General features: G+C 41.8%; 5 non-coding genes across 5 annotated transcripts; all 5 read right to left on the reverse strand.

The window, feature by feature from the left end:
• Nucleotides 1-2,113: 2,113 nt before the first annotated feature.
• TRNAS-AGA (transfer RNA serine (anticodon AGA)) lies at nt 2,114-2,195 on the reverse strand. The gene has a single exon. It is a non-coding gene; the product is annotated as a tRNA-Ser (tRNA).
• A 4,440-nt stretch (nt 2,196-6,635) lies between these two features.
• Nucleotides 6,636-6,707, reverse strand: TRNAH-GUG (transfer RNA histidin (anticodon GUG)). Its single transcript has one exon. It is a non-coding gene; the product is annotated as a tRNA-His (tRNA).
• Nucleotides 6,708-7,995: 1,288 nt separating this feature from the next.
• Nucleotides 7,996-8,077, reverse strand: TRNAS-AGA (transfer RNA serine (anticodon AGA)). Its single transcript has one exon. It is a non-coding gene; the product is annotated as a tRNA-Ser (tRNA).
• A 1,500-nt stretch (nt 8,078-9,577) lies between these two features.
• TRNAH-GUG (transfer RNA histidin (anticodon GUG)) lies at nt 9,578-9,649 on the reverse strand. The gene has a single exon. It is a non-coding gene; the product is annotated as a tRNA-His (tRNA).
• A 1,288-nt stretch (nt 9,650-10,937) lies between these two features.
• On the reverse strand, nt 10,938-11,019 carry TRNAS-AGA (transfer RNA serine (anticodon AGA)). Its single transcript has one exon. It is a non-coding gene; the product is annotated as a tRNA-Ser (tRNA).
• Nucleotides 11,020-16,829: the final 5,810 nt, after the last annotated feature.

Below are 16,829 nucleotides of genomic sequence, written 5' to 3' on the forward strand. Positions count from 1 at the left end.
CAGTGTACTGCCACTTCGACTTGGCATTTAAAACTACTTGCCAAGCCTTAAACTCCAATTTTATTACATATCAGTAACCCCTAAGGTAGGCCCTAGGTAGTCCTAGGGGCATCATTCTATGTATGTAAAAGGTAAGACATGTACTGTGGTAGTTTGTATGTCCTAGTAGTATCAAACAGTCTATAACATTTTTCACTACTGTGAGGTCTGCCCCTCTCATAGGTTAGCATTGGGAATACCCTTATACTTTTTGGGGGGTAATTCCATATCAGAGAGGAGAAGCTTTATTTATTTATTGATAAATCCTATCTACTGGTGAGGTTGGATTTAATCTTACTATTGTATAAATGCCATTTTTAGAGAGTGAGCATTTCTCTGCACTTACTGCTCTATTTGCATGAAAACCTGTCTTCAATTGACGTCTGGATTGGGCTGCGAGACAGCTACATATGTGCATTCCCTGTAGACAGCCACAACACAGGTCACTCAACTGCAACTGCATTCATCTGCATTCTGATTGGCCTGGGGGAGAGCTCCGCTCCCCTTACCGCAAATATGTTCAAGAACGATAATTTATGTCAGTAAGTACAGTATACCTACATCTTATAATCATGTGTGTTTAAATAATTTGTCGTTAGATCGTTTAAATATTGAAAAGGATCTGTTTTTAATAGACATTTTACAAAATCAACTGGTACATTTGGGAATTCTGTAAAGGAAAAACCCAACTGCCGTGACATTGCCAACCACAATGCCGTGACTCGGATTCAAACCGAGGTTGCTGCGGCCACAACGCTGAGTACTAACCACTATACGATCACGGTGAGCTACTTGGGCTCATTAACGTATAGTGACATGAAGAAATTATAATTCGGAACACTCAGGGCTACTACTGTGATAGGCTGAATGTGTTCATTGCTTCCTCATTCCTTATACAAAGGCTTTATCGCCTCAGTGGTTGATAGGCTGAAACCGTTTCCTGGCCGCCTGCTTGTGAACTGGCAGGAGTCAAAGATCACACATACACTTGTGGGCCTGTGATGGGACACCAATGCAGAGAAACACACCTGGCGCAGATATTCTATTCTGTTTATTAGACCTGCATCTCCCCTGTACCTCCTCAAGCCATCTGTATGTGAAGCAAGAAAGAGTTAAGGAACGGTCCATCTACACTTTTATTGGGAGGATGCTGCCATGAGCTCCTCCCAGCTAATCACACAAACAGCAGTAAAGCAAGATAACTACACAGTTAGGGGGGACTGCATGGTTAGGTTTTTGAGGAATTATTGAAACTGACCTCAGTGACCCATAATCAGAGCTGTGGCTAATGACTGCATGCCTAATTATGATGAAGCAAGCACCATGGCTTGTAGGGGCCACACAACACACTTTTCTTAGCTCATTGAATTAAAGTATAAACTTCTGCCATGTGTGAGTTGTACAGGCTTGTTAATTTGGTTGCTTTTCAAATTCACGTCTGACAACAAGACGAAGGAACTTTGGGGCATCAGACGCTTTGGAAAGTAGCCACCAACCGCAGAGAAAGAGAGAAAGAGGGAAAAGACAGTATGAGGTGTGGAGAAAACAGCAGCAGGTACAAGGAGCTCAAATGAGATTAATGGCGCCTAAATAGAGCACGTAAAGGAACAGTTACAAATCTAAGAAAAGGGAAAGAAAAGACTAGGAAAAAACACAGAAAGAGCTTGTAGATGAAATTCTCTTCCTGGAACAGCAGGTTAAGAGAAATTACACAGGGAGCAGTTAAGCTTGTAACACGGGGGAGAATAGAAAAGAAAATGCCGTTTTATGAAGTGTGTTTGCCTAATCCAGCTAGCACTTTTATTTTATTTCTCTATTTGCTTCTTTTATTGGTAAAGTAAGTTTAAAGTGCATGCACAGGTATGACCGAGAGAGCCAGGGTATAATAATTTGAAGCGTTTGCACCAGCGCTAATGAAGGACGAGAGTTATAGCAAAGATATGAAAGGGGGAGCGATAATAAATATGTGATATGGCAATAGTGACACCAAAATAAGCCACCTATTTATAAAACTGACATGGAAGAAAAACTAAAGGTTAACTTCTGAAATTGTAGCCGATGTTAAAAAGATTCTCGTTGTCGGCAGGATTCGAACCTGCGCGGGGAGACCCCAATGGATTTCTAGTCCATCGCCTTAACCACTCGGCCACAACAACTGACTGTAAGGCATGTGCACATAATCTGTATGCAAGTTTTCAAGGTGTCCCACAGCAAATTCCTGATATTCTGCAATGCACTTTTTAAAAATAATGTTTTTTTCAGCAGGCACATTCTCTCCTAAAAACAAAAATTGCATGCGTATATCTCTAGTTTGGAATACCATAGGCTTGCATGCATACTCTCCTGGGTCACTCAAGTTTTTTGGACCCTATTGCACTCTGTTTTCATGCTGCTTTTAGTATATGGCCCATATTACAGAAGTCTACCATCTTTGAGTATTTGAGGCTCCTTTGTAAGTGCTTTATATTTTTTCCTTGAAGAGCTATATAATAAAGGGGTCCGGGAAAGATTGCATTTATGGAAGATAAAAGAAGGCCCACTTGTCTCACCAAATGCTGTAGAGAAACCTGATGTTTTACTCATGTTATCCTTAGTTCGTTTTTGTTAGACCTTGCATTCTTAAGGTGGTCCCAACCCCACCTTATTGCTTTTCACCTCCGCATTTTGCGGTATCTTTTTGTTGGCCTTAGGACTCTGATCACTTTATCGCTACTAATCAGTGCTGAAGTGCACGTGCTTCTTCCCTAATCATGTGTATAATTGGAGTATACCTGACTGACAGATTTAATTTACTTGAAAGCCCCTTGTAAAGTGGTATACCATATACCCAGGGACTGATTGTGCCGCCCAAAGAAATAGTATTTCAAACCTGTCTCAAGCCTGCTACTGCAGTGCCTGTGCTGCAGTGTACTGCCACTTCGACTTGGCATTTAAAACTACTTGCCAAGCCTTAAACTCCAATTTTATTACATATCAGTAACCCCTAAGGTAGGCCCTAGGTAGTCCTAGGGGCATCATGCTATGTAAGTAAAAGGTAAGACATGTACTGTGGTAGTTTGTATGTCCTAGTAGTATCAAACAGTCTATTACATTTTTCACTACTGTGAGGTCTGCCCCTCTCATAGGTTAGCATTGGGTATACCCTTATACTTTTTGGGGGGTAATTCCATATCAGAGAGGAGAAGCTTTATTTATTTATTGATAAATCCTATCTACTGGTGAGGTTGGATTTAATCTTACTATTGTATAAATGCCATTTTTAGAGAGTGAGCATTTCTCTGCACTTACTGCTCTATTTGCATGAAAACCTGTCTTCAATTGATGTCTGGATTGGGCTGCGAGACAGCTACATATGTGCATTCCCTGTAGACAGCCACAACACAGGTCACTCAACTGCAACTGCATTCATCTGCATTCTGATTGGCCTGGGGGAGAGCTCCGCTCCCCTTACCGCAAATATGTTCAAGAACGATAATTTATGTCAGTAAGTACAGTATACCTACATCTTATAATCATGTGTGTTTAAATAATTTGTCGTTAGATCGTTTAAATATTGAAAAGGATCTGTTTTTAATAGACATTTTACAAAATCAACTGGTACATTTGGGAATTCTGTAAAGGAAAAACCCAACTGCCGTGACATTGCCAACCACAATGCCGTGACTCGGATTCGAACCGAGGTTGATGCGGCCACAACGCAGAGTACTAACCACTATACGATCACGGCGAGCTACTTGGGCTCAATAACGTACAGTGACATGAAGAAATTATAATTCGGAACACTCAGGGCTACTACTGTGATAGGCTGAATGTGTTCATTGCTTCCTCATTCCTTATACAAAGGCTTTATCGCCTCAGTGGTTGATAGGCTGAAACCGTTTCCTGGCCGCCTGCTTGTGAACTGGCAGGAGTCAAAGATCACACATACACTTGTGGGCCTGTGATGGGACACCAATGCAGAGAAACACACCTGGCGCAGATATTCTATTCTGTTTATTAGACCTGCATCTCCCCTGTACCTCCTCAAGCCATCTGTATGTGAAGCAAGAAAGAGTTAAGGAACGGTCCATCTACACTTTTATTGGGAGGATGCTGCCGTGAGCTCCTCCCAGCTAATCACACAAACAGCAGTAAAGCAAGATAACTACACAGTTAGGGGGGACTGCATGGTTAGGTTTTTGAGGAATTATTGAAACTGACCTCAGTGACCCATAATCAGAGCTGTGGCTAATGACTGCATGCCTAATTATGATGAAGCAAGCACCATGGCTTGTAGGGGCCACACAACACACTTTTCTTAGCTCATTGAATTAAAGTATAAACTTCTGCCATGTGTGAGTTGTACAGGCTTGTTAATTTTGTTGCTTTTCAAATTCACGTCTGACAACAAGACGAAGGAACTTTGGGGCATCAGACGCTTTGGAAAGTAGCCACCAACCGCAGAGAAAGAGAGAAAGAGGGAAAAGACAGTATGAGGTGTGGAGAAAACAGCAGCAGGTACAAGGAGCTCAAATGAGATTAATGGCGCCTAAATAGAGCACGTAAAGGAACAGTTACAAATCTAAGAAAAGGGAAAGAAAAGACTAGGAAAAAACACAGAAAGAGCTTGTAGATGAAATTCTCTTCCTGGAACAGCAGGTTAAGAGAAATTACACAGGGAGCAGTTAAGCTTGTAACACGGGGGAGAATAGAAAAGAAAATGCCGTTTTATGAAGTGTGTTTGCCTAATCCAGCTAGCACTTTTATTTTATTTCTCTATTTGCTTCTTTTATTGGTAAAGTAAGTTTAAAGTGCATGCACAGGTATGACCGAGAGAGCCAGGGTATAATAATTTGAAGCGTTTGCACCAGCGCTAATGAAGGACGAGAGTTATAGCAAAGATATGAAAGGGGGAGCGATAATAAATATGTGATATGGCAACAGTGACACCAAAATAAGCCACCTATTTATAAAACTGACATGGAAGAAATACTAAAGGTTAACTTCTGAAATTGTAGCCGATGTTAAAAAGATTCTTGTTGTCGGCAGGATTTGAACCTGCACGGGGAGACCCCAATGGATTTCTAGTTCATCGCCTTAACCACTCGGCCACAACAACTGACTGTAAGGTGTATGCACATAATCGGTATGCAAGTTTTCAAGGTGTCCCACAGCAAATTCCTGATATTCTGCAATGCACTTTTTAAAAATAATGTTTTTTTTCAGCAGGCACATTCTCTCCTAAAAACAAAAATTGCATTGGTATATCTCTAGTTTGGAATACCATAGGCTTGCCTGCATACTCTCCTGGGTCACTCAAGTTTTTTGGACCCTATTGCACTCTGTTTTCGTGCTGCTTTTAGTATATGGCCCATATTACAGAAGTCTACCATCTTTGAGTATTTGAGGCTCCTTTGTAAGTGCTTTATATTTTTTCCTTGAAAAGCATTATAATAAAGGGGTCCAGGAAAGATTGCATTTATGGAAGATAAAAGAAGGCCCACTTGTCTCACCAAATGCTGTAGAAAAACCTGATGTTTTACTCATGTTATCCTTAGTTCGTTTTTGTTAGACCTTGCATTCTTAAGGTGGTCCCAACCCCACCTTATTGCTTTTCACCTCCGCATTTTGCTGTATCTTTTTGTTGGCCTTAGTACTCTGATCACTTTATCGCTACTAATCAGTGCTGAAGTGCACGTGCTTCTTCCCTAATCATGTGTATAATTGGAGTATACCTGACTGACAGATTTAATTTACTTGAAAGCCCCTTGTAAAGTGGTATACCATATACCCAGGGACTGATTGTGCCGCCCAAAGAAATAGCATTTCAAACCTGTCTCAAGCCTGCTACTGCAGTGCCTGTGCTGCAGTGTACTGCCACTTCGACTTGGCATTTAAAACTACTTGCCAAGCCTTAAACTCCAATTTTATTACATATCAGTAACCCCTAAGGTAGGCCCTAGGTAGTCCTAGGGGCATCATGCTATGTAAGTAAAAGGTAAGACGTACTGTGGTAGTTTGTATGTCCTAGTAGTATCAAACAGTCTATTACATTTTTCACTACTTTGAGGTCTGCCCCTCTCATAGGTTAGCATTGGGTATTCCCTTATACTTTTTGGGGGGTAATTCCATATCAGAGAGGAGAAGCTTTATTTATTTATTGATAAATCCTATCTACTGGTGAGGTTGGATTTAATCTTACTATTGTATAAATGCCATTTTTAGAGAGTGAGCATTTCTCTGCACTTACTGCTCTATTTGCATGAAAACCTGTCTTCAATTGACGTCTGGATTGGGCTGCGAGACAGCTACATATGTGCATTCCCTGGAGACAGCCACAACACAGGTCACTCAACTGCAACTGCATTCATCTGCATTCTGATTGGCCTGGGGGGGAGCTCCGCTCCCCTTACCGCAAATATGTTCAAGAACGATAATTTATGTCAGTAAGTACAGTATACCTACATCTTATAATCATGTGTGTTTAAATAATTTGTCGTTAGATCGTTTAAATATTGAAAAGGATCTGTTTTTAATAGACATTTTACAAAAACAACTGGTACATTTGGGAATTCTGTAAAGGAAAAACCCAACTGCCGTGACATTGCCAACCACAATGCCGTGACTCGGATTCGAACCGAGGTTGCTGCGGCCACAACGCAGAGTACTAACCACTATACGATCACGGCAAGCTACTTGGGCTCAATAATGTACAGTGACATGAAGAAATTATAATTCGGAACACTCAGGGCTACTCCTGTGATAGGCTGAATGTGTTCATTGCTTCCTCATTCCTTATACAAAGGCTTTATCTCCTCAGTGGTTGATAGGCTGAAACCGTTTCCTGGCCGACTGCTTGTGAACTGGCAGGAGTCAAAGATCACACATACACTGGTGGGCCTGTGATGGGACACCAATGCAGAGAAACACACCTGGCGCAGATATTCTATTCTGTTTATTAGACCTGCATCTCCCCTGTACCTCCTCAAGCCATCTGTATGTGAAGCAAGAAAGAGTTAAGGAAAGGTCCATCTACACTTTTATTGGGAGGATGCTGCCGTGAGCTCCTCCCAGCTAATCACACAAACAGCAGTAAAGCAAGATAACTACACAGTTAGGGGGGACTGCATGGTTAGGTTTTTGAGGAATTATTGAAACTGACCTCAGTGACCCATAATCAGAGCTGTGGCTAATGACTGCATGCCTAATTATGATGAAGCAAGCACCATGGCTCGTAGGGGCCCCACAACATACTTTTCTTAGCTCATTGAATTAAAGTATAAACTTCTGCCATGTGTGAGTGGTAAAGGCTTGTTAATTTTGTTGCTTTTCAAATTCACGTCTGACAACAAGACGAAGGAACATTGGGGCATCAGACGCTTTGGAAAGTAGCCACCAACCGCAGAGAAAGAGAGAAAGAGGGAAAAGACAGTATGAGGTGTGGAGAAAACAGCAGCAGGTACAAGGAGCTCAAATGAGATTAATGGCGCCTAAATAGAGCACGTAAAGGAACAGTTACAAATCTAAGAAAAGGGAAAGAAAAGACTAGGAAAAAACACAGAAAGAGCTTGTAGATGAAATTCTCTTCCAGGAACAGCAGGTTAAGAGAAATTACACAGGGAGCAGTTAAGCTTGTAACACGGGGAGAATAGAAAAGAAAATGCAGTTTTATGAAGTGTGTTTGCCTAATCCAGCTAGCACTTTTATTTTATTTCTCTATTTGCTTCTTTTATTGGTAAAGTAAGTTTCAAGTGCATGCACAGGTATGACCGAGAGAGCCAGGGTATAATAATTTGAAGCGTTTGCACCAGCGCTAATGAAGGACGAGAGTTATAGCAAAGATATGAAAGGGGGAGCGATAATAAATATGTGATATGGCAATAGTGACACCAAAATAAGCCACCTATTTATAAAACTGACATGGAAGAAATACTAAAGGTTAACTTCTGAAATTGTAGCCGATGTTAAAAAGATTCTCGTTGTCGGCAGGATTCGAACCTGCGCGGGGAGACCCCAATGGATTTCTAGTCCATCGCCTTAACCACTCGGCCACAACAACTGACTGTAAGGTGTGTGCACATAATCTGTATGCAAGTTTTGAAGGTGTCCCACAGCAAATTCCTGATATTCTGCAATGCACTTTTTAAAAATAATGTTTTTTTTCAGCAGGCACATTCTCTCCTAAAAACAAAAATTGCATGCGTATATCTCTAGTTTGGAATACCATAGGCTTGCATGCATACTCTCATGGGTCACTCAAGTTTTTTGGACCCTATTGCACTCTGTTTTCATGCTGCTTTTAGTATATGGCCCGTATTACAGAAGTCTACCATCTTTGAGTATTTGAGGCTCCTTTGTAAGTGCTTTATATTTTTTCCTTGAAGAGCTATATAATAAAGGGGTCCGGTAAAGATTGCATTTATGGAAGATAAAAGAAGGCCCACTTGTCTCACCAAATGCTGTAGAGAAACCTGATGTTTTACTCATGTTATCCTTAGTTCGTTTTTGTTAGACCTTGCATTCTTAAGGTGGTCCCAACCACACCTTATTGCTTTTCACCTCCGCATTTTGCTGTATCTTTTTGTTGGCCTTAGGACTCTGATCACTTTATCGCTACTAATCAGTGCTGAAGTGCACGTGCTTCTTCCCTAATCATGTGTATAATTGGAGTATACCTTACTGACAGATTTAATTTACTTGAAAGCCCCTTGTAAAGTGGTATACCATATACCCAGGGACTGATTGTGCCGCCCAAAGAAATAGCATTTCAAACCTGTCTCAAGCCTGCTACTGCAGTGCCTGTGCTGCAGTGTACTGCCACTTCGACTTGGCATTTAAAACTACTTGCCAAGCCTTAAACTCCAATTTTATTACATATCAGTAACCCCTAAGGTAGGCCCTAAGTAGTCCTAGGGGCATCATGCTATGTAAGTAAAAGGTAAGACATGTACTCTGGTAGTTTGTATGTCCTAGTAGTATCAAACAGTCTATTACATTTTTCACTACTGTGAGGTCTGCCCCTCTCATAGGTTAGCATTGGGTATTCCCTTATACTTTTTGGGGGGTAATTCCATATCAGAGAGGAGAAGCTTTATTTATTTATTGATAAATCCTATCTACTGGTGAGGTTGGATTTAATCTTACTACTGTATAAATGCCATTTTTAGAGAGTGAGCATTTCTCTGCACTTACTGCTCTATTTGCATGAAAACCTGTCTTCAATTGACGTCTGGATTGGGCTGCAAGACAGCTACATATGTGCATTCCCTGTAGACAGCCACAACACAGGTCACTCAACTGCAACTGCATTCATCTGCATTCTGATTGGCCTGGGGGAGAGCTCCGCTCCCCTTACCGCAAATATGTTCAAGAACGATAATTTATGTCAGTAAGTACAGTATACCTACATCTTATAATCATGTGTGTTTAAATAATTTGTCGTTAAATCGTTTAAATATTGAAAAGGATCTGTTTTTAATAGACATTTTACAAAATCAACTGGTACATTCGGGAATTCTGTAAAGGAAAATCCCAACTGCCGTGACATTGCCAACCAGAATGCTGTGACTCGGATTCGAACCGAGGTTGCTGCGGCCACAACGCAGAGTACTAACCACTATACGATCACAGCGAGCTACTTGGGATCAATAACATACAGTGACATGAAGAAATTATAATTTGGAACACTCAGGGCTACTCCTGTGATAGGCTGAATGTGTTCATTGCTTCCTAATTCCTTATACAAAGGCTTTATCTCCTCAGTGGTTGATAGGCTGAAACCGTTTCCTGGCCGCCTGCTTGTGAACTGGCAGGAGTCAAAGATCACACATACACTTGTGGGCCTTTGATGGGACACCAATGCAGAGAAACACACCTGGTGCAGATATTCTATTCTGTCTATTAGACCTGCATCTCCCCTGTACCTCCTCAAGCCATCTGTATGTGAAGCAAGAAAGAGTTAAGGAACGGTCCATCTACACTTTTATTGGGAGGATGCTGCCGTGAGCTCCTCCCAGCTAATCACACAAACAGCAGTAAAGCAAGATAACTACACAGTTAGGGGGGACTGCATGGTTAGGTTTTTGAGGAATTATTGAAACTGACCTCAGTGACCCATAATCAGAGCTGTGGCTAATGACTGCATGCCTAATTATGATGAAGCAAGCACCATGGCTTGTAGGGGCCCCACAACACACTTTTCTTAGCTCATTGAATTAAAGTATAAACTTCTGCCATGTGTGAGTGGTAAAGGCTTGTTAATTTTGTTGCTTTTCAAATTCACGTCTGACAACAAGACGAAGGAACTTTGGGGCATCAGACGCTTTGGAAAGTACCCACCAACCGCAGAGAAAGAGAGAAAGAGGGAAAAGACAGTATGAGGTGTGGAGAAAACAGCAGCAGGTACAAGGAGCTCAAATGAGATTAATGGCGCCTAAATAGAGCACGTAAAGGAACAGTTACAAATCTAAGAAAAGGGAAAGAAAAGACTAGGAAAAAAAAAGAAAGAGCTTGTAGATGAAATTCTCTTCCTGGAACAGCAGGTTAAGAGAAATTACACACAGAGCAGTTAAGCTTGTAACACGGGGGAGAATAGAAAAGAAAATGCCGTTTTATGAAGTGTGTTTGCCTAATCCAGCTAGCACTTTTATTTTATTTCTCTATTTGCTTCTTTTATTGGTAAAGTAAGTTTCAAGTGCATGCACAGGTATGACCGAGAGAGCCAGGGTATAATGATTTGAAGCGTTTGCACCAGCGCTAATGAAGGACGAGAGTTATAGCAAAGATATGAAAGGGGGAGCGATAATAAATATGTGATATGGCAATAGTGACACCAAAATAAGCCACCTATTTATAAAACTGACATGGAAGAAATACTAAAGGTTAACTTCTGAAATTGTAGCCGATGTTAAAAAGATTCTTGTTGTCGGCAGGATTCGAACCTGCGCGGGGAGACCCCAATAGATTTCTAGTCCATCGCCTTAACCACTCGGCCACAACAACTGACTGTAAGGTGTGTGCGCATAATCTGTATGCAAGTTTTCAAGGTGTCCCACAGCAAATTCCTGATATTCTGCAATGCACTTTTTAAAAATAATGTTTTTTTTCAGCAGGCACATTCTCTCCTAAAAACAAAAATTGCATGCGTATATCTCTAGTTTGGAATACCATAGGCTTGCATGCATACTCCGATGGGTCACTCAAGTTTTTTGGACCCTATTGCACTCTGTTTTCGTGCTGCTTTTAGTATATGGCCCATATTACAGAAGTCTACCATCTTTGAGTATTTGAGGCTCCTTTGTAAGTGCTTTATATTTTTTCCTTGACGAGCTATATAATAAATGGGTCCGGGAAAGGTTGCATTTATGGAAGAAAAAAGAAGGCCCACTTGTCTCACCAAATGCTGTAGAGAAACCTTATGTTTTACTCATGTTATCCTTAGTTCGTTTTTGTTAGACCTTGCATTCTTAAGGTGGTCCCAACCCCACCTTATTGCTTTTCACCTCCGCATTTTGCTGTATCTTTTTGTTGGCCTTAGGACTCTGATCACTTTATCGCTACTAATCAGTGCTGAAGTGCACGTGCTTCTTCCCTAATCATGTGTATAATTGGAGTATACCTGACTGACAGATTTAATTTACTTGAAAGCCCCTTGTAAAGTGGTATACCATATACCCAGGGACTGATTGTGCCGCCCAAAGAAATAGCATTTCAAACCTGTCTCAAGCCTGCTACTGCAGTGCCTGTGCTGCAGTGTACTGCCACTTCGACTTGGCATTTAAAACTACTTGCCAAGCCTTAAACTCCAATTTTATTACATATCAGTAACCCCTAAGGTAGGCCCTAAGTAGTCCTAGGGGCATCATGCTCTGTAAGTAAAAGGTAAGACATGTACTGTGGTAGTTTGTATGTCCCAGTGATAGAGCGCGCAGTCCACCCGGGTCACCGAGGTTACCAATTCTTTACACGCACTGGGCCCTGGCGTGCAAATTTCAATACCACAATGACATTTTGGGTGAGCCGGGTGATGATTACTTTTTTCCCTTCTCCTACTGCACGCTACTATGAGCAATTAAGGTTGGTTTCACCTCTGCTTACCATGTACCCGACTTACCACAGGCACAAAACTTATGACAGATCTGGAGCTATCAGGGAAATAGTAGACAGGAACCTAGAAAAAATGCTCTTTATAAATCAGTACATACTTATCCACAATTTCTGTATAATGACCACAGACACCTGATGAAGTTAAAAAAGTTTATATAGAAGTTCAAAGAAAATATGACAAGGCAATGAGTGATATGCAGAGTAATACGTCAATCATTAGAATTAAAACCATTAGGTAGCTATGAATTAAAGCTAAGACCATTTGAGTATATGGGAAGACTAAAGGTAGGAATTTTGAACAAAACTAGTTCACTGCAACTTTATACTCGGACACAGGATATGGACCTAAAACATGTACTTAACCTAAGTGCTTCAGACTATTCTTGCTAAGTTCACCGCAATCATACTAAGGGAAAAGGGAAAAACGGGAACATACTAAAAATATAACAGTTTGGCAATTCTCTAAAGGGGGGAGAGAAGTGGAACAATTCTAACAAACAATTGCATATAACTTGCTTTTCAAGTTGATAGAGCAATATCACAGGCAAGAGTGCTTTATTAAGAAAATGGAGAGAGAGAGAGAGAAAGAGAGAGAGAGAGAGACGCAAACCCACAGACTGATAATTACCTAGTTCAGAATGAAGACCAACCCTGGCCACGGGTCAGTTGAAAGGACGGGGACAAGGACCCTCAGAAAAGGAATGCCAGAATGCGAGCAGGTACAGCTCACGGGCGGTCAGGACAGGATACCCCTCAGGATATGGGATCAGGACAGGGCTCACCAAGGTACGACCAACACCCACAGCTTCGGAAGCAACGCCTGCGTTACCCCGCTCTGCAAGTAATCCGCCAGTAACCCCGATTGGGTTTTCGAATTTCCCAGCAAAGTGCTTCGCCAGCACTTAGGATTATTTCCACCCCTTAGGAGTTCGTGGAAAGTATGGACAGAGTGCTCCGCAGCACTCTAGATTGCGCACCTATAGAGTTCGTAGGGTCAGTGACAGGTCTGCTACTCGGACAAGTCGGACAATTTTCCTAAGCTAAACTAGGGCAATTATACTGTTTTGGGGTCCCTCAGACCACCCACTAATGTTGCAAGTGATAGTTTCCCATATTATGATTGGTCAGGAGAGGTGGTGCGGTCATTACCACCTCCTAGAATTCAGTGTTCCCATCATTATTATTCAATTTTGCACACCCGCCCCTTGGGTTCACGTTCCCATGCATAGGCATACAGCAGTATAGTAAAAGTTCACAATAGGTAGCAACAGAATTGCTTCTTCCAAGGTGAGATTTCGTCTTCCCAGAGAGTTTCTCAGGCGCATTGTGCTTCAGGAGCCAGCTGGCTTGTTTCAGCTTCTGCGCAGTGGAGTATCTCTCCGGTCACATGATGGTGCCCAGCAGAGCCTCAAGTATGGCTCCGCTCCCGATTTTCCCAGCCCCAGAGACGCGGTATATGAAAAGTAAGCGAGAACAAATGAAAATCATATATAAAATGATCACACTGTATACCATGATGAAATTCTAACCATCCCTTACTTTATAATAACTATAGCATTACTGTTTAGTGCGAAAAGACAGATAGGCTGAAGCAGCAGTGGCAAGCGAAAAGCATGGTGAGAGACAAGCGGCCATGTTTGCAACAATGCGCATGAGCACAGATTCCCTCCAGAATGCGAGTGCGTCACATCACATGGGTATGACCGACGCATGCGCAGACTGAATTTCAGCGAAGCAGCCGTTTCTTTAGTGCAAGCTTCGTTAGTATGAGAAAGACATACAAGCAAGCATCCTGGGGACACCCGCGTGTTTGGGAAAACGCTTAATAAATGACGAACAACTGGGTTAATATGATTGTACAGTTAAGCAAGGTTTTTGTATGCGAGCAAGGCGCTTTACCTGCGAATCCTTGCTCCATCAATCCCCTCTTTGATGATATTTACTATCATCACCACATAAAAGGAAACAGATGCCAACTTTTCTCATTCATCCACATCACTCATTTGGATTTCAACAAACTTATTGTTGAGTTTTCTTTCAGCTTCTCTATGAGAGTGGTGATTTTTCACCTTTTTGTAGACTTCATTCCTTAATTCTTCTAATTCTAGTTCATCAATATTTCTTTTCACCCCCCTCTTATTTACTGTATATTTCTTTTTGCATTTCTGGCATTTGCAGCAAATGAAAATGATCAATACAACTACGCCTATTACAACTATTGGCATCAGTATTTTCCACAAAAGATTTCTACCTAGGTTAGTAAACCAACTACCTATAGAGGAGAGACCTCCAGTCAGTCTCGTCCAGGCACTGTCAACCTCCAATGGTTTGAGTTCTTTTTCCAAATTAGTTATGTTCTTCACATATTGTTTTAATTCGATACTTTTATCGGGAATGTAAGTGCAACAATGTTGCGCTTTCAGCATTCTACAGACTCCGCCCTCTTTTGCTAATAGGGTGTCAAGGGCAAGACGGTTTTGCAAAACCATTATTCTGATCGCAACCATTTCAGTATTGACCATCAGGAATCCAGCAGCAGTGTCCGTTGATAGCCGGTCCACTACTGTAGACAATTTGCAGATTCTATGAATGTTCAGAACTACCCCCATTCCAGGTATCAGTGCACTAAAAATATCACCTATAATTTCACCTACACTTTCACGTTTACTACGCACTAAGCCATTAGTTTCTTCATCGCTTCCAGCTGCATTATTCACATGGTATATTTTCGGGAAAACAATGCCAAAGTAGCAGCTTCCATACCAGTGGTCCGGCAATTTGAAATAAGCCTTGTTCCCACATATATAATATATTCCGGGAAACACAGGTTCTGACCCATTTTTGAAACCCCAACCTCCAATTACCTTGTAATTATGTTCACACTCGCTGGAACCGATGAATACATTGTTATAGTACTCTGTCTTTTCCCTATGGATACAAAGTTTCCCCTTTCGTTCAAAATCCAACAACAAGGCAGGATTAGCTTCGCCCTGCGAGGTGTTATCCATGTGCTCAGCCCACCTAGGGACTCTATCCTTTTCGTCATTTGCCTTCTTCTGAAACTTTTCTCTCCTTCTGTCTGCCATCTTTATAAACATCTTTTCCTGCTCTTGCAGAGAACAGGTCAGATTAGCTTGTCTTGCTTCATCTAAATCTATGTTGCCTATAGTCAGAAAATATTCTCCCATATAGCGGGTAACGTCACTTTTAGTATGTACAAGGTTCAGGTGTCCTCTAATGGGAAGTTCAGAGAATACTACGTCAGCATTTGAGTAATAGTACTGTAAAGTGCTCCTATAAAACAAGCTAGCTAATATACTACAGGAAATTCCATAGGTTAAAGGTAGATGGTGATATGTCACGCCTTCAGCCACTGAGGTTGGTAGCTTCATGCAGACATAACAGTCCTCTATTTCCATAGCTTCTACGTAATGCACTAACAAGTTAGCAAAAACATTTAAATGTGTCCTGTTTCTCATTTTGTGAAAGTGTAGTCCATCCTCATCTGATGCTTCTAAATTAGGTCGTGTGTGTGTCAGTCTTACTTGTTTGTTGCGTCTTTCTAAGCTTCGTGGTGTCTCTGCAGTCTGTACAGCCCCTATGTCTACTGCTTCTGGTTCAGTAGGGGACAAGTTAGGATCTTTACTTATCATAAAAGGTAGAAAAACTGTTAGTCCTATCCACATTACTATTAACATTGCTATACTACACAAGCATATTTTACAACAGGTTTTAGGACACCCACATCTGGATCTTCCAGAGACATTCGGATCAGACATTTTTAGCTTACAGGTGGCTTTTGCTACCCCTCTTCGTTTCTTTGTACCAGAGGCTCACTTCGAGGCTCTCTCAAGGAGGGTCTTCGTCAGAACTCCGATCAGCGATGGACTCTTCGTCACTGTTGCCACTGTGGTGTGGCTCGTCAATTTCCTCCAACACAAAGTAAGTCCACTCAGGGCTCCGATACAGTCGGTTCTGTTTCTTTATTCTGTCGCTCTTTCTTAGGGTTTTGCCTTGGGCTGCCTTTCTTTCACTTTCAGCCCTTTTTCGGTCTTTCAGTTTTTCTTCGACTGTCTTTAGTCTGAGCCTCAGTCTCTTGACGTATCGGGGTGCACTTCTGCCTCCGTGCCTCCCAGTTGTTGAGGAAACTTGGCCTTCTTCGTGCACTCTCTTTACTTTCTGTTGTGGCACCTCTGTTTCCCTGCCTGTCTGACTAGTTCCAGGTCTTTCGTCTATTTCTTCTGCCTGGTCCCTAATCTGACCCTGCTCAGATTCAAATCGTACTTGCTTTTTATTTCTGGTTGCTTTTATTTCTGTTGTCTGAGCACGTTGATCTAATTCTATCTGTTCCTGTTCATGCTCTTCGATCTCTTCGTCTTCTTCTGCATGAACGTCAGCTCTAATTATTATCTGTCCCTCTCCAGTCTCCGGAGTTTCAGGAGGAGTTTCGATGTCTTGATCTGACCCTACTTGGCCTACTTCCTGATCAGGTGTGTTGTGATTTTCGTTGACCTGACCTTCTTCCTCTATTTCTAGCTCTCCTGGACTATCCCACTCACTGTCTAAGTAGGAATATTTCCTGGTTCGTATTGGGTCATGAACCTGGTCGTCGGCGGGGAACCATTCAACGTCTCGACTTGTGCTCGGCAGTTCGATGTCAGCTAGCTCCGGACTCTCTTCCTCGGAAGCCTCTTCAGCTGCGCTGC

The sequence above is a fragment of the Lissotriton vulgaris genome, chromosome 1_1, assembly GCF_964263255.1.
Source record: "Lissotriton vulgaris chromosome 1_1, aLisVul1.2, whole genome shotgun sequence".
Lineage (NCBI taxonomy): Eukaryota > Metazoa > Chordata > Amphibia > Caudata > Salamandridae > Lissotriton > Lissotriton vulgaris.